Consider the following 27,793-nt stretch of genomic DNA (forward strand, 5'->3'; position numbering starts at 1 on the left):
GAAGATAGCGTGCGCAGAATGGAAGACTTCTTGATGTGATGAGCCAGGAACTGCTCTCGGACTCTGACGTTCCACGACACAGCGAGGAAACGGTTCCTATTGCGTCGCTAGAAGGACTGCAGGTGAGCAATGGGCGTCTACAAGTTGTCAGATGGCAGGGAAAATCAAGCAGCAATATATGTAAACTGCCCATGATGTGTGGCACTGGTGGGGCTTTGTAAGTTGCTAAGCCTCTCGGCTCCAGAACAGGTTTATTGTTTCCTTGCTCCGCATCATCACGCATAAACGGTCACTTGAATTCCACTTCACCGTTTGAGGTCTGAAGGTATCGCGGTGTATGAAGTGTATTGTTTTTTTTTTTGCGTGCTACAAATTCATCTTGCCTTTAAGGCACGCGGTAACTTGGCACTTCCGCATTATTTCTAATATGATACCCTCAATCGCAGTGCACGAGTGTTTTCTTCTTTTCTTCTCTGTGAAAATGAAGCGGTTGCCAAGATTGGGCTCGTGAGTAGGCACTCCAGGACAAAAATGGACTAACCACACATCTCTTGAGGCAGTTAAATGCTCCGCAATCAAAATAATGCAGCTTTCCTTTCAATTTGTTGGTGTGCAATCCGACTTTTCATGGGCAAGTCATAAACCCATAAACCGACTAGTGCAGTGCCAATGCGATTACGGCACACATTAAATACTTAAAGTTCGAGAGCATATCTCACACTGTCCACTGAAAGGAGCATGGCCCGCGATGTCGCTGTCGCACTACAAGCAACGCCCTGCATTAACGGAGGCTCAATGCGTGCAGAAATGAGCCCCAGAGATCATTGCTTGCCATCAATGAGGTCGATAAAAGAAACCTTGTTGGGAGAATTAGTTTATCTACGTAGATTTCAGTAATTTCAGCCGAAATAATTCTCGAACAAACAAGGACCCTAGAAAAATAAGCTCGTTACTCATCTCGAACGACCAGGAAAGTTATATAACGAACACCTTACGTATTTTAAATTCATCGGTAAATATCGCAGATGCATATTTGTCAGTTTATTAGCAGCCGTAGTACGTGCAAAATGAATATTTTCAAGTGGTACATGATGGAGCGAATGCACGTCATGTGGCTTCGACTTCAAGAGAACCGAATTACATCAGAATTTTTCTGGTATATCGCTACGTGCAGCTGTCTTCGATGGCTCTCTGGACTCCGAGTAGGGGGTGCTTTCAAGTGAGCGCCTGGACCCCGTCTCTCGGTAGAGGCGAAAGGCCCGTTCTCGTGCTTGTCCACGGCATACACTTCGGGTACAGTGGCGACCAGCAGCAGTTTCTAGATGGCCGGGTCGATGTCCGGGTCACCTTTTAAGGCAAAAGCCTGTAATGGCTTATTCTCGCGGGGTCCGTCCGTCCGTGACACTCTTCAACTCGATAAAAAAAAATCTTTGCGCACGATGAAATTCTAACCACCATCCTTTTGTTCCGGAGCTGAGCGTGCTAACGACTACGCTAATTCCTGCCAACGCACATGCAGTTCTCCTTGTCTAAGACTCTGGAGAGTGTTTGTAGATAAGCGTCGAATCAGATGGATGCCTCCCAAATGCCCTCCAGTGTCTCCAGCATTTAGGATTGAAAAATAATTGTGTACTTCATTAACATCTCAACCCCACATCAGTGACGCAAGCAGCAACACCGCGCTAAAAGCTGTCGCCTCACTGCACTTCAGGTGCAACAAAGTGCCCCCTGAGTTTTTCCTCCTCATTTTAACCGGCTATGGTTTAACGCAATTGCTTAACAATGAACTGTTTTATATGTTCCCGGTATGTTTTAAACAAAAAAAGTCATGTCAATCATATGTTGAGAAAGGTTATGCTATTCATGCAGAAATCCATCCCTGTCCTCACGTTCGTACTTTCCGGGGTTTTATTTCTGAGTACTTTCTGAGTACAGTCGTTGGCGACAAACGCTTCAATATTAGCTTCGAATTAACTACTGCTGAACCTGGTTACAGAGCAAAAACTGTGGTGAATCGGGCAACTAGACGCGGCTGGGTGCCTGTAACGATTACTGCGTTCGCACACTGGATAAGCAGCGCGTTCACCCTGCCACCCTGGCAGTTAAAATAATGGTTGATCTTGACAGGTTAGCCACCCAATGATTGCTGACTGACATCACAGCAACAGTTTACATTGCGCGACATCACGCGATTGTCACGTGGCTATTCTATCGCCCTCTTCCGGCGAATCGAAGTGGTGCGACACCATGGTGGCCCACATATGGTAAGGCCTATAGCCACACTTGACCTCTGGCGCACTTGGTCAACCGGCAAAGCATGGCGAAATCGGCTTTACTAAGCGTAGTGAAGCATGTCTTATGGTATTGTATTTGGCGAGTTTCTCGAATTACGCAAGATAGTGGTAAGAGTGCTCAAATATTCTTTATTTGCATTTGCCGACGATGCGGTGCAAGGTGCAGTATACACAGTGCACTTCAGCATCAGTAGGCTTCGGCAGAGCGATGATCTGCTGAACTTTTTCTCCCGCTTCGAAATAGGTGACCCGCATGGTTGCTTCTGAGGAAAATTTTTAACTCACGATGCCGACGGCACCAACTTCGATTTTCTGCAGAACGGGAGTCGTTATTTCACGTAAGGCGCGTTCATACTTCGTAGTTAAAGCGGGGCTTTATATTTATGACGTATGACCTTTCACGTAATGATTACTCCTGTGACAAAGGAATGTGTCCGTGTCTGAGTGGCAAAGGAACCGCTGTCACATCATACCCTTAAAAGGGAAGTTAAGTTTGCCCTCAATTTGTGTGTGTATTTTTGGAAGAGGTGGATGCCTGTGGTGGTTGGAGGTATTTTGCTGACACGGGTGACCTGGGGGCCGACCTAGGGCAGGTCGTAATCTTCTGGATGTGGTAATTGTGCCACGGTCCGCATTACAAAGTACACGCTACCCACTTCGCGGCCATGCAAGGGAAGCGGAGTACGGGTTTTTCTTGGTCCCTATCTCTATTAGGTTGTTTCTGTTGCCCCTAATTAAGCTTGTGATTCTGCGCGCGTGTTGGGGAAACACTACGAAAGATCATAACCATAAGGAGCAACACCAAGATAAGTAATATACATCGCAGCGACTACTTCGTAGTGTTATCTTCAGCGCCAAGTAACGCTTGATGCTTCTATTGGTGTGCAGAATCTGTATTTTGCTCCGGTTTCGCTAGAGAAAAAAACTGCATGAAGGTGCGTTTCTGGGTGAGTCGATGAATGAACATTACGAAGGAACAGCGCGAAAGAACCGGACAGAAGAGAACTGACACACGATGGCTGACTGGCAACTAGTTGCATTTATTGCGAGAGCGCATAAATACATGCGACGAATGCTTGCGCAGAAGCTGAAAAGAAATAGAGGAAAACATCACCAAAAGCTAAGGCACCACGGCTGGTCATTCTGGAATTAAGATATGCCAACTGGTAGCGAGGTAGGCAGACTTTGCTGACACATGATGCCCCCTTGCTTGCGATAGCACAGGCTGTAAAGATTTCTCTTGTCCGTTCATCACAGTAATGCCTGAGGATGGCTCACCAATCAAAAAGTGGTACACACCTTTTGCGGGTTTTCTAGTGGAGCGTCTGGTTGCTGTTGACGGAAGTGACGTGTTGGTGCGACGAGTGCTCTCGCGGCGATAATCGCCCCGTTTGTATGTATCAAGCGCCGCACGAAAATGGCAGTTCACAAACATGCGACATTGCGGCAGCCAACAAAACCCGTTTCATGCCTCTTCCGGCACACAGCAGAGCGACAACCGGAGAAGTTCGCCTGGCTGCACCACCCCTCTAGTTAAACATAAAATGAACCCCCACCCTGCGCACAACGCGTTTTAGCTTGTGAGACAGCTGGTGAACATAAGAGACAACGGCGATGTTCCATGTGCGCCTGCCACGTCAGGACCAATCAGTGCGCACATGGTGGTGCCCCGCGGAAGCGGGCCACGCTAGCGGATCCCGAAACGCGCTATGCTATAACTCTGCCGTAGCTATGCGACTTATACCCCTTGCGTGCTATATATCGGCCTTAAACATTATTCCTGGTGGGAGAGTTTTGTATAGGCCTCCGTTTAATATGTTAATTTTTTTTAGCCAATGTCGAGACCGCTGGACCGTCATGGGGGGTGAACAGTGAAACAAAGACAGGACAAAGGCAAGACAAGCGCTTGTCTTACCTTTTTCCCACCTTTGCTGCGCTGTTCACCAAGAACAAATGCTTACCAGCTCGCCCAAATCTCAGCTTTCCTCAATGCTGGACCGTCAGCACTGGCCGTAAGCACAGGTGGCTTAGCGCTAATGGCATGATTAGAACCCGCTACTTTCAGCTTTCAAATCGGATGCATACTTATTTCCGCCTCTTTGCTTTCATCTCTGCTGCGAGAACTGCATCCTTGTAAATTCTACTGACCGAAAAGACGCAGTTTGAACGTGCTATTTTCGCAGATTTTATTGCACAATAAATGATACCAAGTTCTGGAAATTAATGCACAGCCATCTAGCATATGATTTTCCACGTTGTCCACACCATTATTTTGGCTGATAATAGCTTATTAATCCATTAGCTGTTGCTTCCCGATCAAAACGCACGACAGAATTTTTTGTCGCGCATCTGTCGCGCGACACAATTTTGTGTCGCAAGACAAGCTGTCTTGTCGTGCCTTGTGTCGTGCGACAAGCTTCGTGTCGTGGGTCCTTTCGCGCGACAAAGTTGTTTGTAGTAGGTTCTGCCGCACGACAGACATCTATCCTGCATTTTGTCGTGCGAAGAAGGTCCCTGTCGCAGCATTTGTCGCGCGACAGGTTTCTGTCGCAGGTACTGTCGCGCGACAAAGGGAGTCGTGCCGCGCGACAGAGATTGGGTGCCTCAGCAAAGTTGCCTGTCGTGGGTTCAGTCCCGCGACAGATTTCTAGCGCGCCTCTTTTCACGCGACAAAAGTACCTGTCGTGCGGCCTGTCGCGCGACACAACAGCGTGTCGTGGGATATGCCCTGCGACAGATACCTGTCGTGGTTTGTGCCGCGCGATAGGTACCTATCGTGGGATGTGTCGTATGACAGATTCCTGGTGAGGGTAATTCTTTTACTGCAGAATTCTAGAAATACTGTCGTGCTGTCGTGTGACAGCGATGGGATCAAATTGACCAAATATGCTTCAAAGCGCGTTCACTGTGGCGTGTCGCGAAGAGGATGCGAGGTGCTCTGATCTGTTGGTGACGGGCACCGAGCGAAATGAAGTGCTCATTCACTTTGGCGAATCGAGTTTTCAACTCGCTTCCCACGACCTGGCTCTCTCACCGAACGAAAATTGGCTTAGAGGAGAGGCACTGCTCGAGCACCCACTGAATTCCCTTCTCTTCCCACATGGCAGTGCGACGAAAGTATTGCTTGCTCAAGAGTATAATGCGGCTTTGAAAGCCCAGAGAGCTGTAATGCACAAGCGACGAAGCCAGCGGTGACTGCGTATCCGCACGTGCTTGCGGTGGCGGCATCTATAGCCAGCCACGACAGCGCCTGCACACCAATCGGCGTGCGCAAGTAGAATGGCGCTACTGAAAGTCAGTGCTCTCTTGGCTTCTGTGGCATTTTCAAGCAATGTAACATAATGTATCGCTACTACTACATGCGCAGAAAAGGCCAAAGACACTTATACGGATGTCGCGGAAAAGAACGTCGTTAATCGTCAGTCAGGAAAAATTACTCGCCATAATCATCTGGCTACACAAAGGCAGCATGTACTATGTACATGCACCCAGTTCTCTGTATAAATGTTCAAAGCAACCTCGATATCATTTTTCCGCGTTTCAGTTTTAAGAGCGTCAGCTCACTGCTTGCGTGTGTCAAGGACACGTCTGTCTGCAGGGAAGGTCAAATTGGCCAAGACAGTTACGACACTATATCATATAGCAACAGCGGGCGCGTAGAGCCTCAGTTGTCACAGATACCTTCGATCCGTTTTACATATGCCAGTATAGCGGCTATCGAAGTGGGACCCCGCGGAACCCGATTTGCATCAAATTTGGGGGCCGCCCGTTTGAAGCATAATGATCGAAGTTGTGTCATTTGACTTGTCATGTTCCTGAGGATAAAATAAATATTTAGATGAAGCCCAAAATATGTGTGGGATTCGCACCGACGACCTTTTCGCCCCCAAACCGTGCATTCCGGGTACTTCCAGACAGCCAAATGGCCTAATCGTTTGTCGCACAGGGTTCCGGATGCGGTCAAACAATCCGTCTTGTTGTAATGCACACGTGTATACAATTCGTTAACTGATATATAAGGAGGAAACATACCGGATATAGCGAAGGTGGCTGCAGATCGCAATAGTAGGGCAAAATCTTTGAAGTAGATGACACTGCTTGTATCATAGAAGGAATGTTTTCGAAACGAAACGCCCTCAGATGTTCGTATTTTGTCTTCTCCACGTTTGCTGAGCACACCGATCTAGCACCCCGATAGAAACACTTGAAGCTCTCGTAGCTAGCGCTCTTAAGTCCAACACTGATACAGTGTTGGCGGAGAATTTTTTAGCGGCAGTGACGTGCTGCTTATCATAAAATAGCAAAAAAATGCTTTACGACGTCGTTCATTGACCTCACTGAAAATTTCATGACGGTGACACGAAAATGTCGCTAAATATAGACAACAGCGTATGACGCCGAAGGTGAAATGCGGCGGCTGGCGAGTTTGGACCGATTTGATTCTCGGTCGAAATGAGAATAAAGTCTTGGGACTGACGTCAATCGCGCACTTTCAAGAGTTTCGCCTGCTTTGACAGTCTAGCTCCTGTGCACCCGCGCTAGGTCCTCTAAACTGCTCTGGTCCCAATGTGACTGTGTGCTATGACAATCTGAGCAAAGAGGAGGATGTCTGGGGGTGTTGATGTCCACCACAGCCATACAATTAAGCGCCATAATAAAGTACGGGCGCCCTTCTCGGGGCCGGCATGCCAGGCTGGATACCGGCCGCCAGCGTCAGAAAAATGCGACAGTAATGTTTGTTCAAGTCCATACTAAGCCGTCGGATGGAGTATCGTTGTCCAATATCGTGTCGTTGGTAGAAGCGATAACAGGAATACAAGCAAATGTCTTCCCACGGCGCCTTTAATTGCTGCTCCTCAATCGCGGCTCTCGTGGCCTCAGCTGGCTCCGCTCCTGAAGGTGTCGCGGAAACCGAGCATATCTTTGTTTTACTATGAGACGAGGTTCACAGTAAAACGATGACGAGAGCAGCACCTCAGCGCTAGCCGGTTTCGAAGTGCCCTCAACTGCTGCTTCGATGTGAAACCGGCTAGGCTTAGCGACGACTAGGGCAGCCAGGGGGTAGCGCGTAGTTCATTTCCCGGCGCGCCCGCGGGCGGCGTCTTTCCCGAAAGCTCGGCTCGCTCACTCCGGCTAGCTGACCGATTGGCTCAACAGCTTGCGACCTTCACTCGGAAGGCTGGAAAATCGAGCAGCGAGCGAATGGCGCTGCGACTGAGCGATACTTTATGCCCACGTTTGCAGTACTGGTGAACAACCTTTAACGCCCATGTACTTGGGTTATCGGCTGCGTTGCGGCGAGTCTTAGTTAAGATCGTCCGCGACGCCATCGTCACCGTCCGTGACGCACAGTACCAAAACAACTCGTATTTATCGTAACAATACGAACTCGAAAACACGGCTGCTTCGATGCGCTAGTGGGCGCTTGCTTGTTAAACTACACGCGATCAGGATGCGGCAAGTGCTAGCCGCTGTTGCATATTACCGTAGCTAAAGTGAGACGAAAGTATCGACGTAGTTTCTTAACGCAGTTGATATCAAAGCAATCCGCTTGTACTGGTCACAGATTAAGCTGTTAAGTTTCATGATCTCCGGTGAGCGTGCCAGTGTCGTGGAAATTAATGCGTCGCAGCTACTCTCCATCGTGTCAATTGCGTTCAACTTATCCACGATATTCGCCAGCTCGAGATACGGCGCTTTTCTTCGCTGTTTTTGTCGCAACTTAGTGATTTTATCTGGCATCAAACGAAATTACATTCTGTCAACAGCGTCGTCTCCTCCGTCGCCTGCTCCTTCGTCTGTTAGGGCATCCGGGTCATTTCAGGGGATCACAGGATCGCAGCTTCTACAAACGATATGCCAAAAAAGTAACTAAAAGCGCTTTATTATTCATAAATAATGCAAAAAAATAGTTTAAAAAAAATGGAAAGTCTTTGTTATGGAGATAATTGAATTATTCATGGTTTAAAAACAAACTTTTGTCGGTTGCAATTTTCCAACGACGCGAAAACGCAGCCGTCGGCGCCATTGCAGCTCAAACGACGCGTCGCGTTTTGTATTATTTGCCTCTTTGAGGCATTGCTTGGGTGCTGGTACGGCGGACACGTGTGAAGAACTCATTCAATAGGAAGGTGAGCAGGAGTGTGTTTTCGAAGCCAACGACCAGAATTACAGCCTGTCAACATTGGCAAGTTTCAACGGGTAAGCCAAGAACAAAGACAGTGCTGTGACGTCTTGTCATCTGTAAAACCGAACGAAGACTCCTGCGCGGTTTTGCTAAGCCTGGATGAATCGCATGACCGGTGAGTCCCGCTCTGCGTTTCTTTGCTAATGATCTGTATTCACACGCGCTATTTGTATGCGGCTATATAGGGATGTGAGTGGAGGCAATCTGCATGCGGTTGCCGCAGCTATAATGCGGCGCCAAAAAAGCAGGGCCTATATCCTGCATCACAAGTGTGTTCTCATTTTCTTTATGTGCGTTTAGTACTCGCGTGCCGTGGTAAATAAAAATGGCACCAGATATCACAACAGTGTTACTCTTTCGCTTGCTAGCGCTTCGACACTCTGTGCAAAAGCATGGATTTGCACTGCGTAGAAGACGATGAGTGAGAAGTGCCGCGTGGCGGAGCGCTCGCGCTAGGCCAGCTGCGATCAGACACCGCACTATTTTGCTCAGGGTTGGTACTTATCGGATTAGTGCTTGTGCCTTAATATTCGTTATACTAAATTATTCTCAGAAAATGATCGCATGTGAAAGGCTGGTGCATATTCCTCGCCTTGTCATTTGTAAACTTATCTGTGCTTCCCCAATGGAACAGGATTTTAGGCATTGTTATGTCAAAGTTAATCAATCTTGCGCCTCCTCAGCTGCAAGCGTTGATGCTTCCTCTCCTTCTGAGCACTGCGAGCTGTCGGAGATGCAACTGCACACTTATTTAGGATTCCTACCTTTTTGCTATATCCCTCGCTTTTGCGGCCCGCATTCAAGTCTTTCGCCATTGTCGATGTTTTTTTTTTGTTACTTATTTTCACTTTGTTATTTATTCTTGGTTGCGTGCCATCAGCTGGGGTGCCGGCGATTCTCCGAGCTCGGAACTCTTCCCAGGCACGGGATCCTACCCACAGACCTCCCTTCGCCGCACTCACGAGTGTTCTTTGGTATTTTTTTGTTTCTCTTGCCCTTACTTCCATTGTCAGTCGACAAATTTGTGCAGCTTTTAATTGTATGCAGATTTGTTAAATGCGCTAGCAATTTTTCTATGATGCTAAGCTGTGCTGTGAGATATCAAGCTTCTTGCTATTGAAGGCATGCTTTTTTCCATTCTATCTTCTCAATTAACCAGGGCAGACTGGTTGCAACTTTCAATTTAATACCTAGACATTGGTGCAAGGCACCATGATAGGAATTAATGAAAACCTGCACATCCTATATTCATATTGGTGTGCGGTATTTCAGCGAGCTCATCTTTCAGTGTGGTTATAACAGTCATTGTGACTCTTCTCAAAGAATGTATATGGGTGCATTACATAAAATCTGTTCATTTCTTTTGTCATGGGCTAGCTCATTGGTTCTTTATTTACTTATATTACATCTAATTTTAGTTTTTAAAGCAGTAGACAATTTCCTCTCTTGTCATTCATGACATGGCTACAGCCACTGACAGCTGTTGCTCTGGATGTATTTATTTGCAGTTGCCAGCGGCCAGCATCTATTGGGCCATGCGTGCTTCCTGCCTTCGGCTGTGTCATCCTTCCTAATCCGTTCATGGTACTTATTCTTTTTCAGTGATGCATATCTTAGCTGCCTATTTAGAAACATATTTTCAACATAGGCTTGCAGCTAGGTTTAGAAATGCATGCAAACTCTACATGCACTTCACAGCAGTACCTTAGCTTATAAATACCGGACCTGTAGACTTGTACAAAGTATAGTCACTGATGTAGCTCTTTACGCAGCTGCTTTTAACATATACGTGCGTTGACATTGCACACCTGTTGCCTGGTATGCATATGTGTCCTCGAAAACGACCTATATGTTCATTTATCTCTTTAAAAACATTGTGCTCCACAATGATGGTTTACCAGTATTTCTGATACAGAGAACAATTTGTCAGTCAGTAATGTAACATTGCACGATGACACCAATCCTTGTATGGCATAGCATCCTTGCAATGCACTGGGCAAGCTGCTGTCAGCACAGATTTATTGCTGGTTTATTGCCATAGCATATGGTTATACTGCAGTTTGTACCTCTACCTTCTTAAAGCTGCATCCTTGAAAAATTTAAAATTAGTTGAAGGAAAATTCAAGGAAATGTAACAGTAACTGTCTCACATTGTGGTGGACACTTGAACCAGGATATAAGGGAGGGATATAGAAGGGAAGTAATGAAGAGCTGCCCTAGCACCCTCATGTCAGTAAAACAAAGTGCCAATGTTGCCGTATTTCAGAGCTTTGCTCTTAAAAGCGCAGCTGACTGCTGCTCAAAGTTGAGAGCAAAAATACGTCTACTTTTCGTCATGTGCAGTCTGCGGTGATGGTGCCATTTGCAATGGTGATTGACATTGAGTCGCATGATGCGCAGTCCGTTCCTGGAGTTAGTGATTTTGTCTGTCGTGTTAATGTGCTGTTAAAATTAGTGCAGAACAATGGTTCTCCAGTTCATTTTAGGTAACTGTATCCTGTGCCACATGCTACCACCCTTTTTCCTCAAATTTCCTAATCACATTTAGCCATCTGATTGCCACCCATTCATGCATTCACCTACTCTTGGAATCCTCCCAGTGTTTTAGTAGTTCTCGGCATTACACTTGCATTGCACTTCCTCTTTTTTCGATTTAGTCAAGATATCTCTGTTCCTGTTTCTTGCATAAGCATAAGAGGCAACTCAAGTGCACCATCTGGGCTTGTGATGCAAATGCGTAGGGCCCTTTGTTTTTGGGTAAAACCTGGTTTCTCCCTACTGTTGCACCAAAAAAGATTCTTAAAGATCAGGTTCAACCCAATTTCTGTGCAAATGTGCCTGTAAGAAAGTGTGGTTTGAAGGTGCACAATGCCGAAGAACTGCTGGAGTGTAATGGATGTCACATAATTCTTCTGACAGATTTTTTAAACAATTCTGGTCATTTCCCTTTTAGTGTTTATTTTTTGTCGGTTGCTTATAATTTTTGGATAAATTGAAAACTACATGTACTGACTGGTATTTCATTCCAATAATTATACCCATTATTATGAAGCTGTGTTGGAAGGCAGGTGTGCATTTAGTATGTGTGCTTTGAATTTCAGTGATTGTTTCTGCAATTCAAAATGGAGGGCCGGTCTCTGCTGTGCAAGTTTTTTGCAATGGAGTGAAAGTAACTGGAGCAGCATTTGTTACTGTGTCACCCAGCCAAAAGTTCTCCCATTGACCACTGAGCTTCTGAATACCTATGGCTTAAAGCTCGAAGCTCTGGTGGCCTTTTACGAGGTTTTCTGCATTAACGAGTGCAACCCCAAGGGCTCAGAGCTATCAAGCATTTGAAACCATAGAGCTATACACAGTAGTGCTGGGACCGTGCAGCAAGTCAGTGTGAATTAGGTCGCGATAAACGTGGTTTACTGTAGAAAGCTAGTGTGAAAAAATAGTTGCGCTCACAGAAACCGCTGTTTTCTTCTTAATCGGTCATTGAAACAAAGCAATGCATGTAAAATTTGATATCTCGCTGATTCCTCAATTTTTTTTCCAGCTAATGACCAAGAGTTGCATGGAAGTTGTGCAAGCCACCAATTTGCGTGTGATTTGTGCCAGGGACCTGGAGCAGGCTGGGAAATTAGCGGATGGCCAGTAGTATTCACTCAGTAAAGCAAGCTTTTTCTGGAAGTACAGTTTTTGGCATGGCATTGCTTAGGGATTCATGCACTAAACTGACTACTCTACACCTGCCCATGCTTCAAGAACAATGAAGTACATGAAAAAAATTGATTGCCGAAAAAAAAACTGCTGCTTCTGTTGTGTTTTTTCAGGAAAGTATTTTCCATTTAAATGGCTCAGTGTGCTGTGAAAACCTTAAAAATTATGTGCTTGTTGTGGCTTTTTTTCAAATTTCTCCTTCCACGTCGATGTTGGCCTGATCTTGTAGCTTGTCTGCATGAGATTGGCTGCTACCTACAGTTCGCTTTTTTGTTGCTCCTTTATTGCCCGTCACATTCTTTGCGTGGCAGTGTTATGCAGTTTGGGAAGCAATCTGATCTGATTTCTGCATTGGCCTGAAGTGCAAGCTTTTGCATGTGAGGCAGGTTTATGGTGTCCATTTGTTTTCTGTAACTGCAGTTTGGCCATGAGGGTTAGTCCTTTTTTTATTTTGATGCAGTGTCATATACTTCATGCATATATTAATGAAGAAAGCACTATTTTTTGTAATAAATGAACATTCATTATATCTGGGGCCATTTTAAGTGCGCTTGACTCTAAAATGGCTGTCTTCTGGCATTCAGTATTACATCTTAAAACCAGCCGGAAGACACAACACAGGAGAAGAGATGAGCACAAGACGAGGCTGGTCTAACAACTGAAATTTTATTGAAGAAAAGCGGCAAAAGAAGACCTGCAAAGAGATTCACGCGCGCAAAACCCCAAAGCAGTGAGAGGGCAAAAAACAATCGAAAGGCACTGACATACTAGTAAACCATCAGTAGAATTTCAAAAGGTCGTTCGTTTCTTCGAGGATGGTTCACAAACCCTTCCTCTAGTGTCGTTCGGCTTGGAAGATGGACAGGAGGCGAGCTTGTAGATGATGACAGCAGAGCATATATTTACAACATACATATACAGAGAGTTAAACTGGAAAAAGCAGAACTGAATTTACAAAAGAACAAACTTTGCGCTACTTTACTCATCGACCGGGCAGGTTAAAGCCTAAGTAGCATCACGTTACATGCTAAGCATGGAGCCCCAGCTCAGACTGCACTGGACTGCATCCGTTTACATGCGCTTTTAAGCACTTGATTAACAAAGGACTAAGGGCGGTCATTTTCAGTGGGCCGCCCAAAGCATCAATTCTCCAATCAAAAATAACACGCGAGATGGGGACAACTCCTTGGGTTGGGCTTAGCCTCGAACACAGAGTCTGTTAACAATACAAACTAAGTAAACAACAAAAACGCCACCACTCTCTCTCAAGAGAGAGTATCCACAGGCTCTCCCTTCGGAGCTAATCTTTGCCTCAGGCATGCATACCGCCACCCACCATCGGTCCGCGTCGCTCGTCAGCAACAGAGGAGGGGGCGAAAGGGCCCACGATGCTGCCGTGCTGCCGCGCTACCGACGGCGGGACACAGCTAATAAGCATGAAGGGGTTCGTCTGTCGCTCGGGGAAACCAGATTAAGGGTCGCCCCTGTCTTCCCACATTCTTGGCGAGTCTTGCCTGTCCGCCATGACAGGTGTCCGTCACGGCCATCCTGGGAATGCGCTTTTGTTCACTACCGCCTGTCTTCCCACATTCTTGGCGAGTACTGCCTGTCCGCCATGACAGGTGTCCGTCACGGCCCTTCTGGGAATGCGCTTTTGTTCAAAAGGCACGGCGGGAAGCTGTGGGTGCCTTCCCGGCGATAGCCCACGTCGTAAGTGGGTGGGGGGAGGGGGGGGGGTCCGTGCGTCAAGCGACAATTTTCGTTCCCGGTATGTACTCGGGGGCTCTCGCTCATACTGGGGAGCGGTTTCCGCGTGTGCCGGCGTCCTGCTTTCTGCAAAGGTATGCAGCTGGAAAAGAGGGGCGGCCTTACACGCCACCTCTAAGAGTATAAACCGAGCTTGCTATCAGCTCGTTTATGCTTCCTAACAAAGAGGCCGCAACACTTTCACATTACAAATGTCAGCCCTCCCGGGGCAGAGTTTCTCCTGGGTACTCAAATTTTCAAGAACCAAAGCAAAGAAACAATCAATAACAAATCGAACTACAAGGCACAACATTGGTGCATGCTGCTGTACAGTTCACTGAACGGGCAGCCACATCATGCACTGCGCAGCGTCCACATTTGAAGCACACACAAAACCACATTGTTCATCACTGTTCACACGTCTGCGCACAACACTCACGGGCACCGTTCTATGTAGACGCCAGGCAGAAGTCTCTTCGTAAGTGCCCGACTTCAACACACGGCACCCTGCTCATCGAGCGTCGGTTGAGTGGGAAAATTCACGCTTCGTCCAGGCTGGCATTGTTGCGCCACTCGACCTGCCACAAAAGCTGACCGTTGGGCTCTCGCTGCAACGATATTGCCCTTAAGCTTCCATGGCGGCTTAGGAGGCGGAGATGGCACGAAGCCTATTCGATCCAGTATGGCGGTGATCCTCAAGTGATAATGATTACCACCAACAAACGCGCCGCGACTGCAGGATTTTTGTGCGGCACATTTCAACATTTGCTCCGAGACACTTTGTGTTACAAACCCTGTCGCCGAATCGGCCCACTCCTCCAGGTCATTGCGTCTCACTGTGGAATTGCTATCGCCGTGATTCGGAACAAACACCCCATTGGCGGGCAATAAGTGACCCAAGCTCTTCATGAGGACCTCATCTTGAGCACACTTGGTCTCGCTCGATTGATGAACATTTTCTGTCCCCAGTACCAGCACAAAACTAGATTTGTCGTCAAACAACTGCTGCGACTGAGTTTTTGGCCGCTCTGAAAGTGCGTTGGATCTACCGTTCGCGTTTTCGCAACATTGGTCTTTCTCCATTTCAGTCCTAGTGCCCTTCAATAGGTCAATCTTGAGCGCTGCGTTCCCTGACAGTTGTTTTTCGATCTGACTTGATAGAGCCTCTGAGGCTTGTGCTATCTGGATCTCACTGACCTCATCGTTGTTCTGGCCTAGTGCCTCTGTCACATTTTCAGGGAAGTCGATGTCAACCTCTCCAGTGCTGTGAGCATCAGGGCCTAGGTCTGCATGGTCGCTGTCCTTTAATTCGGACTTGGTGCCATCCTGCCCGCCACCCATATACCTCAGCTCAAGCTTTCTTAGTTCTTTTTCATTCTGCTCAATCTGTCGCATTCGGTCCCGGAAATTCAATTCAAGGCGACGAATAGTAACCTGCCCTCCTTCCGATAGGGTAACACCTCGGGGAGTTTTCCATTCCGGGACAAATTCATTACTGAAAGCGCTATCATGACTGAAATGTCCGTTCACGGCAGTCGACATTTCCTGCACCTTTGAATGCGTTCCTTTTTCTTCTTTCTGACTCACCGCTTCCGCCAAATATTTAGGTAGGTGGTTAGTAACCTCACCAACATTCTGAGCTTCAGGGCCTAGGTCTGCATGGTCTCTGCGCTTTCCATCGGACGCATTGCCATGCTGCCCGCCGCCCGTATAAATCAGCTCATTATTAAGCGCGCACACACTCTGAGCTTCAGAGCCTAGGTCTGCATCGTTTCTGCGCTTTCTATCAGACGCATAGCCGTGCTGCCCGCCGCCCACATAAATCAGCTCGAGCATTTCTAGCTGTTCCTAATCCTGCCTTTCTATCTGTGTCATCCGTTCCTGTAATTTCAACTCAAGGCTGCGAATAGTCATTTGTCCTGCCTCTGAGAGAACACCTCGAAGCGTTTTAAATTCTAGGCCGAATTTAGAACTGAAGGAGTTCTTAAGACAGAAATTTTTCTCCATGCTGGTCACGTGCTCCACACCTGCACCCTAAGCCTTCTGAGTAGCAACCATGCCAACCTCGACAAAACGCAAGAAATCCCACTCACCCGGCGCAGATCTTCTTATGTCTGCCGCCCAGAGCCCGTATGTTGCGTCCGCTCTACCAGCTTCGGTAGCAGCCGAGGTGGAGTCCTCCCTTGACAGCTCCTTGCTGCTCCGTGTCGGATGGCCTGTGGTTGTCACTGCGATGCCTGGCCTTGAGATGAAACGTGCCGAATCCTGTCGACTGCGCCAGTAGAATTTCAAAAGGTCGTTCGTTTCTTCGAGGATGGTTCACAAACCCTTCCTCTAGTGTCGTTCAGCTTGGAAGATGAACAGGAGGCGAGCTTGTAGATGATGACAGCAGAGCATATATTTACAACATACATATACAGAGAGTTAAACTGGAAAAAGCAGAACTGAATTTACAAAAGAACAAACTTTGCGCTACTTTACTCATCGACCGGGCAGGTTAAAGCCTAAGTAGCATCACGTTACATGCTAAGCATGGAGTCCCAGCTCAGACTGGACTGGACTGCATCCGTTTACATGCGCTTTTAAGCACTTGATTAACAAAGAACTAAGGGCGGTCATTTTCAGTGGGCCGCCCAAAGCATCAATTCTCCAATCAAAAATAACATGCGAGATGGGGACAACCCCTTGGGTTGGGCTTAGCCTCAAACCCAGAGTCTGTTAACAATACAAACTAAATAAACAACAAAAACGCCACCACTCTCTCTCAAGAGAGAGTATCCACAGGCTCTCCCTTCGAAGCTAATCCTTGCCTCAGGCATGCATACCGCCACCCACCATCGGTCCGCGTCGCTCATCAGCAACAGAGGGGGGGGGGGGCGAAAGGGCCCACGATGCTGCCGCGCTACCGACGGCGGGACACAGCTAATAAGCATGAAGGGGTTCGTCTGTCGCTCGGGGAAACCAGATTAAGGGTCGTCCCCGTCTTCCCACATTCTTGGCGAGTCTTGCCTGTCCGCCACGACAGGTGTCCGTCACGGCCATCCTGGGAATGCGCTTTTGTTCACTAGCGCCTGTCTTTCCACATTCTTGGTGAGTACTGACTGTCCGCCATGACAGGTGTCCGTCACGGCCCTTCTGGGATTTCGTTTTTGTTCACAAGGCAGGGCGGGAAGCTGTGGGTGCCTTTCCGGTGATAGCCCACGTCGTAAGGGGGTGGGGGGAGGGGGTGTCCGTGCGTCAAGCGACAATTTTCGTTCCCGGTATGTACTCGGGAGCTCTCGCTTATACTGGGGAGCGGTTTCCTCGTGTGCCGGCGTCCTGCTTTCTGCAAAGGATGCAGCTGGAAAAGAGGGGCGGCCTTACACCATCTAAAAAACTAATTTCTTACAGTGAAGGTTCACCGACGGTTTAGCCAGGCACGTTTTTAGCCTCACCGATGTAGTAAGCCTCAACTATATCAGTACAGATTTATCACTTCCATAAACCACTGATGTGCCGCGGAAATCAGGCGTGCAAAGAGAAAGGTTGTCCTCCGATTGCATTCACGAGATTGAACGTGCAGTGTCAGGTGAAAATTCGCCTCCAGTCTATACAGTGAAAGTGCTCTCAGCCAGGCGCACATTCAGATATCTGCTTGTCTGCCCATAGTAGTTTCAGCTACGAGGCAGTGGAACGTAAAAAACCCGTTTACTTTTGCAAGTGGAGGACATTTTTTATCCGCCACTGTGCATAGCGGACGATTACCCGTAGTTGTATCAAGCCTAGTTTGAACGGAGAAGCAAAGGGCTCCTACCTCACTTTTAGCTGTCAAGACAACAGCAGCATCATACTTTGGTGCAACTTTCTTCGGACGGTGCGAAATGGCGTGGAGGTAAGGTATAGAGCCCGCCTTTTTGTGCTGCTCAACTACGTCAGCATCATGCGAATGGTGTTCCGTTCCCTCGAGAGAGTAAAAACATGCTCTGACAGGTGCGCGAGATGGGCAAGTGGGAACCCAGGTGCCATTGGCTTGGAAACCTGCTCCGAGAATGCATTCTAAACACAGTGATGGCATGGCTTCCATAAAGTGGTCGTGATGCATGCGATTGTTAACCTGTCCTTCACCAGCCTCGAGTGGTTCTACTCATAGCTAAGAGGCTTCCCGATCTTGGGCTGTGGCACCAACATAAGTGGTCGTCCGCAAAGCGCAGGTCTAAGTCAAGAAGCTACAAACGGTTATGCTTAGTGAAATTCAGACGTAAAAGATGGGCTTTGACCGCATGCCTAAAGATTTCTAAAATGTCTTGTTCCAACTTATCTGAGCCCTCCTTGTGCAAAAAAATTGGGTAGCAATCAACATAACGAAATGCTACTATGCCGAGGTCTTCAAAACAGCTTTGATGCGGTATCGACTCTGGACAGAAGAATGTCGCAGAGGAACGGTGCGACCTGGGACCCTCTGCATATGCCTGATTTCTGTTGTAAATACCGCCTTGCCAACTCACAAAAGTGGAGTTCTGTGGAGTTCTAGTTTCTTGTGGACAGCAACCTGCGGAGGTGCTCTGCAGTGAGCATCGACATGTAGTGCCTGTACTATTCATTGTCACATGATAGACCTCTGAGGCATGTGCAAACTGCATCAGGGTGAACAATGAACGTGCTTTTACAGATGATTGCGTGATTTCAGTTGCTGGCTTCATGGGGCCGTTGTCCTTTTACTGCAAGTCTGCATTTGTCAGTTACCAGGGCGGTATTTACACGCAGGTCGTACCTTTGCTCAGCAGCATTTTTTGTCTAAAGTCGATAAGGCATTAGAGCCCTGTTTGGAAGACCTTGGCGTAGTAGCATTTCGTTATGTTCATGACTACCTAATTTTTCTGGACATCGAAGGCTAAGATATGTTGGCACAAGATGTTTTAGGAGTCTTTAAGGCATGCAGTCAAGGCCTGTCTTTTACATCAGAATTGTCTAAGCAGAACCGTTAGCAGTTTCTTGATGCAGACCTGCGCTTTGTGGATGACCATGTTTGTCAGGGCTACAGCTAAAGATCGGGGAAGGCTTTTTAGCTACGAGTCGGACCACTTGTTGCTGGGGAAGGATGGTCAAGAGGTGTATTTATCGCTGGTTAAGGTCAGTAAAGATGGAAACACTTGATGGGTGTGCAGTCGTGTGCATAACATCAGCTTTACATAAGTCATGCCATCACTACTGAGGACGCATTCTTGTAGCAGGTTTCCAAGCAGCTGGGTTCCCACTTGCCCATCTCAACAACCTGTCATAGTATGTTTTCACTCGCTCGAGGGTAAGGAACACATACTCGGATGATGCTGATATACCTTAACTCCACAGTATTTCACAGTCTCAAGAAATTCGCGGGAAAGCGCAATGCTGATGTTGTCTTAACAGCGAAGTGCAAGACAGGAGGCATTTGCGCCGCCATTAAAAAAAAGGCTTGATAAAACTGGGTACTTGTCCACAATGGACAGTGTCACAAAAAAAGGTTCACCACTTGCAAAAGTACTGGAGTTTATTGCGTTCCACTGCCTTATGGCTGCAACTAATATGGGCAGACAGGTAGATATCTGAATTTGCACCTGTCTGAGCACTTTCACTCTATAGGGGGAAGGCAAATTCTAATCTGGCACTGCATGCTAAATCTTGTGAATGCAAATCTGAGGATGACCTGTCTCTTTGCACGCCTAATTTCCACGACAGGTTAGTGGTTTACGGAAGGGATAAATCTGTCGGTAGATAATTGAGGCTTACTACATCAGTAAGGTTAATGACACGTGTGGCTAAGCCGTCGGTAAACCTTCACCGTAAGAAATTTGCTCTTTTAGATGATTCATTAGTATGCCAGTGACCTTTGATTGCACTTCGCCCTTTCACTGCTTTGGTTTATTGTGTGCCCGTATCTCTTCGCGGGTCTTTTGTGGCTTTCCTTCAATGATGCTGCCTTGGTGGCTCAGTGGTTATGGCGCTCGGCTGCTGTCCCAAAAGACGCAGGTTCGATCCTGGCCACGCCAGTCGAATTTCAATGGAGGCGAAATTTTAGACTCGTGTACTGTGCGTTGTCAGTGCACGCTAAAGAACCCCAGGTGGTCGAAATTTCTGGAGCCCTCCACTATGGCGTCCCTCATAGCCTGAGTTGCTTTGGGACGTTAAACCCTCACAAATCAAAACAAATAATCAAAATCTTCAATGAAATTTTTGTTAGTCCAGCCTCTTGAGCTCACGTCTTGTGTGTTCTGTCTTCTGGCTGGTTTTAAGGTGAGTCAGTACCAACTCGGCCAGTCGTAAGCCTTGTTCAGTATTACAATATTTTGAATAAAGTGAGAACTTTACTAGGCTATGTTACCAGGGATCGTGTCCGCAGCAGTTGTGGGCAACTCAGAAGAGATAGCGTCATACGATTGGTTGTGTAATTAGAAGAGGATGATGTGCGGATGCTGCGCGAAAAGAAAATTTCGTAATCGGATAAATATTTACAGCCAAAAATGTCCAAAAAGTGGCTGGGCCAGAGAAAAAGTGCCGCGAAATTTGAAAACGCTGAAAGTAGGTGGAGCTACAACGTAGCGGAATCCAATCCAATCCACGGAGCTGTGCTGACGTGTCTCGCATGGGCTCCCGCCTCGAAGCCACTTTTCGGCAGAAAGAGTCAGCCTTCGGGCTCGAATATTTTGGACGACATCCGGGCCATTGTCCAGTGCCTGCTGCAGCCGGATTTTGCCAATCTACGGACACCTAGGCATATTGCCGGCTGACTGCCGGCCTAGCCATCGAGCTCGACCTAGCTCGTCACCTCTCCGCCGGGAACTGAGCGCCCAGGGACCCGCACAGATGGAGTACGCCGTGGAAGGCGAGAAAATATCACCGTCGGAGCTCGAGGCCGGAAAATGGGAAACCATTCTTCGTTACCGCGACCGACAACGAGGCCTGAAGAATAAAGGGCCCGCATCAACCGACGACGAGCCTGCGCAGGGGCACGGCCAAGGCAAGTCTAATTCCAATTTTCCATCGCGAAAGAACGGGAAGAAGCTATTTGCACTCAGCAAGAAAGCCCTTCTCCCGCGCTTACCGACCGACGACTACAAAATCGTCTGCCGACCACAAGGTTGGAATCTGAGGGACTTTGCGCCCGGACTACTACTCTTCTGCGCCTGCGAGGTGGCCAGGCTGCCGTATGATACGGTGAAGAATGAAGACATTATCAGAGTCAATACGGCCAACAACACCTTTACGCTATGCACGCCCGATCGTCAACGGGCGACTGCATACGCCAATATTGAAAAACTGAACCTCCAAGATCAAACCTACAACGTAACGTCGTACGTGGCGGCGCCCGAAGACTCGGTAAAAGGGGTCATTTACAACGCCTACGCGGGAGACTCGCCCGAAGCGGTTCGCCAAGGCTTCGGAAACCGAAACGAAGGAATAGAAGTTGTGGATGCCCGAAGGATCGGGAAATCCAGAACAATACAAATCACCTTTTTTGGAAAGAAGCTACCCAGCCAAGTAATCTATCAGTGCGGCGTCTTTCGGGTCCACCCCTTCAGGGAGCAACATGAGGTATGCTACAACTGCAGGAGAGTAGGACACCGGGCCGATGTCTGCTACAAACCTACAACGAACCTTTGCCGCCGCTGCGGAGAAAATCACTCGCCTCCACCTGAGGGAGAACAGCCAACCTGCCAACCCGTATGCATCGTCTGCAACGGGGGCCACAACACAGGCAGCCGGAACTGCAAATTCCGGCTGATCAACAAGAACAAACAAGGAACGCCCCATGGCAACCAGACACCCAAGCAAGGGGACAACGACTCATCACTACACGGACACCAGTCTAGGCCCAGGAAGAAGGAACACGGTGCTACCGGAAAAGGAGGAAGCCACAGCCGGAACAACTCCAGCTCCTTCCCGCCCCTGGGGAACCCTGCAGGGAAAGACAAGAGGAGCTCAAGCCGCGGACGCAGCGATAGCCGCTCCAATAAAAAGGTGAGCTGGCCAGCAGAGGCCTCCCAATCTATTGACGCTCGAGAGAAGGAGTTTCAGATCCAACTACAATCCCGAGACAGAGAAATTGCCAGCCTTAAAAAAGAGTTGGCTGACATTAAACGCCTGTTACAAGCGCATCAGGTACAGAATGCCACTGCGGCTAGAATGCCACCCACCGCGTCCCAGGATTCGACCAATAATGCGATGGAAACAGACGCTATTTGCCACACTCCCTCCAACGCGTCCCAGTCTTCAGCCCATAACGCGACGGACACAGACGCCAGAATAGCAACTAAAAGACCGCATCCTACAAAAGAAGGCGAGGAATCCAAAAGAAAGGCCGAGGCTTCGGAATCCGACACCCCGCAGCCGTCGAAAGCGCCTACCAAACTCAGGGCAGACATCAATACTCTGTCAGAGAGAACTAGCGCTATATCAACAGAACAAGCTACCTTCCAAGGCCTCGTTACTACCAAATTTGCAGAGATAGATATTCGCTTTGCAACACTAGAGGGACAGGTATCCCAAATAGCCACCTGCATGCAGCAAATAATGGATAGGCTTACAACTATCGAGGCCCGCCTGCCCCCCACCGTGGATTTGTCCACGACGCCACAACCATCTATAACCCAACATGGCACCACGCCAAAAATTTGAAATTTGGCAATGGAACTGCAGAGGCTTCCGCCGCAAGCGGGCCCACTTGCAGCTCCACATCCAACAAGCACCGTCTGTTCCAACCCCAGACGTGATTGCATTGCAAGAAGCTAGCGGCAGGGCTACACTGCCAGGCTATAAAGCATATCTGCCACCTCATTATGATACTAGTAACGCAGCCGGCTCCTTCACAGCCACTCTGGTGCATAGAAATATCACCGCAATTCAACATTTTATAAATGATTCGGAAGAAGATTACACCCTACTTGAAATAGTACCAAGGCAAAAAGGAGGCTCAAATCTCTTCATCCTTAATGTATACAACCCTCCCAGAAACAAAGGCAATGGACTCCCACACTTGTTGATAAACACAGTAAAGCTGGCTGCTAGGGCTCAACTATTAATTGTGGGAGACTTCAACGCTCAACACCCAGCATGGGGATATACCAAAGCAACTCCGAAAGGGAACCTGCTCTGGCAAATCATACAGTCACTAGGGCTCACAACGCTAAACAACCCGAGCGACCACACACGCATGGGTAACAGTGTATGTGTAGACACATCTCCAGACTTATCCCTCTCTAAAAACGTCAAGGACGCAAAGTGGGTCAACACCGGGCAAAACCTTGGCAGTGATCACTTCATCCTTAGCATCACGTTCCCCACGACAAAACTTAAAAACAAAGCAAAAGAAATACGAACCACGGATTGGGACAAGTTCAGGCAACTTCGCGACAAAACAGCTCCAAAGGAGATCTCTAACCTTAGCGACTGGGTTATCGCCCTGAATGAGGATGTCAGCTCCACTAGCGTTGTGGTGCCAGTTGAGAAGGAGGAGCAGATTGCAGACTCAAAACTGTTACACCTGTGGCAGGCACAAAAAGGCCTCCAAAAACGCTGGAAGCAGCAAAAACACAACAAGCGACTACGCAAAAAGATTGCTGAAATCGAGAGGCGAATCGAGGAACATACACTTACTCTCCAAACACAACAATGGAACCAAATATGTGAAAGCGTCAATGGACAGCTCGGAAATAAGAAGACATGGCATCTTCTAAGACACCTGCTCGATCCAGAACAAACACGTCCCGTGCAACAAAGTCAACTGTACAGACTCATACATAAATATGAGGGTACAACTGAAGACCTAATCAAAGAGCTAGCAGAACGTTATCTAAACACGGATGATAGTACCACACAACCAGACTACCGGGGGACTCCTAATCCAAATTTAGACGCAGACATCACAGACGCAGAGGTCTGGTACGCAATTGGAAAACTGCGGACAACATCTGCGGCAGGACCAGACAAAGTTACAAATAAGACTCTCAGGAACTTAGACGCAACGTCGATCGCGGCGGTTACAGACCTTATGAACAAATACTGGCATGCAGGCAACATACCACCAGAGTGGAAACACGCGAAAATCACTTTTATTCCTAAAGCGGGTAAGAAACTCAGCACTGAGAATCTACGGCCAATTTCATTAACTTCATGCCTAGGCAAACTCATGGAGCATGTCATCCTCAATAGGCTCCAAAACTATGCGGAGGACATGAACCTCCTACCTGAAACAATGTTAGGATTCAGGGCCCAACTATCTACCCAGGACATTCTCTTGCAGCTTAACAAGGACATAATTGAAGCTGACGAGGGAACAGGAACGAAAGCAATATTGGGTTTAGACCTTGTTAAAGCTTTCGACAACGTCACCCACAAAGCCATCTTGACAAACTTGTCAGAAATCAACCCCGGAGAAAGGACGTACAACTACATCCGATCCTTCCTCACTAACAGAACAGCAGTGATAACGGTCGGAACAATAGAGTCTGCCCCAATCAAACTAGGAAGTAAAGGAACGCCACAGGGCTCCGTCCTGTCCCCTTTCCTTTTTAACCTCTCCCTCATCAAAATTCCCCCCAAACTGGCACAAATACCAGACCTACATCACACGTTCTATGCAGATGACATCACACTTTGGGTAACCAAAGGATGCGAAGGCTACATAGAAGACACACTCCAAGCAGCAGTGGACATCATCGAGGCATGCGCATGGGATTCTGGCCTCACTTGTTCTGAGCAAAAATCTGAACTCTTCGTGATCCGTCGTAAACAAAGCGGTAGGCGTACCACGACATCCCCCCCGCAAATAAACGTCTATGTTAATGGACGATCTGTCAAAGAGGTACAGACCATGAGAATACTGGGGTTGTATTTACAAACAAATGGAAAAAATACTGACACACTCACTAAGCTAAAACGCACGGTAGAAGCGACGGCGCGATTACTCCGCCGCATAGCTAACCGCAGACAAGGGGTGAGGGAAAGAGATTTATGCCGCCTAGTGCAGGCCTTTGCGCTGAGCAGGATACTCTATGCCACCCCTTATCTGAAATTTTCGAAAGCAGAAAAGGACAAATTGGATAGCATGATACGGCAGGCCTATAAGGCTGCGTTAGGACTCCCACTAAATGCCTCAACCGAAAGGCTTATGAGGTTAGGAATACATAACACCTACAATGAACTGAAAGAAGCCCATTTAATGGCTCAAACAGCGCGATTAGCCAATTCCAGAACTGGCAGGAGTATTCTTACCAGGCTCGGAATTAACTTTCAACCTACGAATAACGATGCTAAAGTAGACTTACCCCGCGCCTATAGGACGGCCCTACTAATCAAACCACTCCCCAAAAACATGCACCCCTTACACCATGAGGGTAGAAGACAAGCACGAGCCAAAGCCTTGTATAAGAAATACAGACAGTGTGCTACAACACTTTATGTAGATGCGGCAGAATACAAAAATACCAATGCCTTTGCAGTTGTGGTTGTGAACGAGAATGGTGACCACATCGTCTCGGCGACAATCAAAACGAAATCCTCTGAAACGGCAGAAGAGGCGGCTATAGCCCTCGCCCTAGCACATACCCAAGGGAGCATCATCCTCAGCGATTCCAAAATGGGTATCAATAATTTCGCTAAAGGGCGAATTACAAACACCTCCCTTAGAATCCTTAACGCAACCAAATTCTCACCAAATTATTCCGAATTGATATGGGTCCCAGCCCATTCGGGGAATCCGGGGAACGAGGCAGCCCACAATAAAGCCCGAGGTTTCGTCGACCGGGCAGTGGATGAGTCTGGCTCCCTGAATTTCACGAAGGACTCAATGATCACATATCATGATCTCACCAATCATTTTAAACTAGAGAGGAGAATTTTCCCCCCTCCAGACAAAAGCCTTACTAAAGAACAAGAGGTTACGTGGCGTCGTCTACAGACGAGATCGATACGCACCCCATCACTCCTCGCGCACATTTATCCAGATCTTTACAACCCAAACTGCCAACACTGTGGCCAACGTGCTACCTACGATCACATCCTGTGGGACTGCAAAATAGAGCCACCTCCGGGTGATCTAGTTACAGCCCCTTCTCTCGAGCGGTGGGAGACCGTGCTGGCTAGCTCTGACCCCAGAACGCAAGTTTTGGCGGTGGAGTGGGCTGACAAAGTCGTCGAGGGCTATGTACTCTCGACCACTTAACGCGACTTCTTGCCAAGCTCTTCCCGGCGAATAAAATGTTTTACAATCAATACAACGTAGCGCCAAGTTTGAAAAACTGGAAGTATGGACAACGCCAAAGCTTGGCGCCAAGTTTGAAAACTCGAAATGAGCAATCATGTGACCAGTGATAAGTGACCTATACGTAACCAGGAGATAGCAAAAATAATGATAAATTAGAGGCATTTAGGTAATTATTGAGAATCAAAAGGCAATGAATGAGAAGGCAATTAGACTGAGCGGGTATTCAGTGAGTGGGCAGGAACGATGCATGGAGGAAAATTTGAAAACTCGAAATCGTTGCTGGGATGAAATGAGGGGAAAGGAGTTAATTGATAACCAATCAAGTCAACGAGAAAACAACCATGGCGCCAAGTTTGAAAGGCGACCAGTGTCGAGGAGGCGTCAACGCTTTCACATTTTTTTGTGCAGGTAGCAGCGGTGATCTCTATTTTTTCTTTTTTTAAGCCAACACAAAGACCACTTTTCTTGGCTCATGGGCGATGTATCTAGGAACCTGCGGCCAGGACAACGCTGGACAGCATGCATCAGCAAGCTCGAAAAAAAAAGCACGAAACAGTAAATAAAAATTGATCATTTTCATTTCAATTCTAGTGGTTTTGTGCACGAATTACTCTGGAATGCACAAAGCTTGTGTTAATTGACAGGCGACCATTAACAAGGTGTGCATTTTTGTGCATTGGCTACTCCAGAACACAAATCCTGTGTTAACAGGTGACACAGCAACGACTGTTACACAGTGTACGAGCACTACACCAGACACAATACAGAAGACAAAGCAAACTACAGAAGACAAGACAGACTACAAAAGACAGACTATAAAAGACAAGACAGACTACAGAAGACAGGACCGACTACAAAAGACAAGACAGACTACAGAAGTCAAGACAGGCTATAAAAGACAAGACAGACTACAGAAGACAGGACCGACTACAAAAGACAAGACAGACTACAGAAGACAAGACAGACTACACAAGACATGCCCGAAATACGACAAGACTACAGAAATTTTCTGTCTTAGAATCCTGTAGTGTGTTTTGACTGGGTTCGGTAATGTAGGACCAGCCGAAACGGTTGCATGCAGCACCGCGAGTGTTGCGGGGAATCCAGTAATCTTACTCCCCCCCCCCCTTTGTGCATAGATCTGTGGGTGGCTTGGTTAACGTGTTGAAGGTGAGGAGATATTGCTTCATAAGATAAAACCTGGGGAACCTAACCATGAGCCGTAGGAAGTGCGCACGCCAAATTAATTAAATCTGCTAGTTTGTTCAGCATACATTGGTCCCTTCCCGCGCAGGGCTCTTCCCGGGTTGGACTACGCCTCTTGCATGGCCGCCGTCCACCGACTAGTGAAGAATCACATTTGAAGATGGACGCCTCAGCCTGCGGCTGCTGACTGCAGAGTCTCGTGATGCCGGCTGCCTGGAGTTGCCACCACGCGATCCCAACAGCCGCTGCCTTATTTGAAACGCGGCCAAATTCAAGCTCTAAAACGAGCTTTCGCGAAGACACTCCTGCCAGCGCGCTGCGTGAAGCCGCGATTTCGGGGCGAAGTTGCCAAGTTTTCGCCTTTGATGCCTTCTGCGCGCTTTCGAACTGTGCTACCACATGAGTAGTGCTTCAGATCTCGCGTCAAATGGTGTATTG

General features: G+C 47.7%; 1 long non-coding RNA gene across 1 annotated transcript; it reads left to right on the forward strand.

Annotated features, from left to right (window-relative positions):
* LOC144103218 (uncharacterized) lies at positions 1-27,793 on the forward strand. The gene is made up of 2 exons (XR_013308268.1): positions 1-122; positions 27,444-27,793. It is a non-coding gene; the product is annotated as an uncharacterized LOC144103218 (long non-coding RNA).

This window comes from Amblyomma americanum, chromosome 1 (genome assembly GCF_052857255.1).
Source record: "Amblyomma americanum isolate KBUSLIRL-KWMA chromosome 1, ASM5285725v1, whole genome shotgun sequence".
NCBI lineage: Eukaryota > Metazoa > Arthropoda > Arachnida > Ixodida > Ixodidae > Amblyomma > Amblyomma americanum.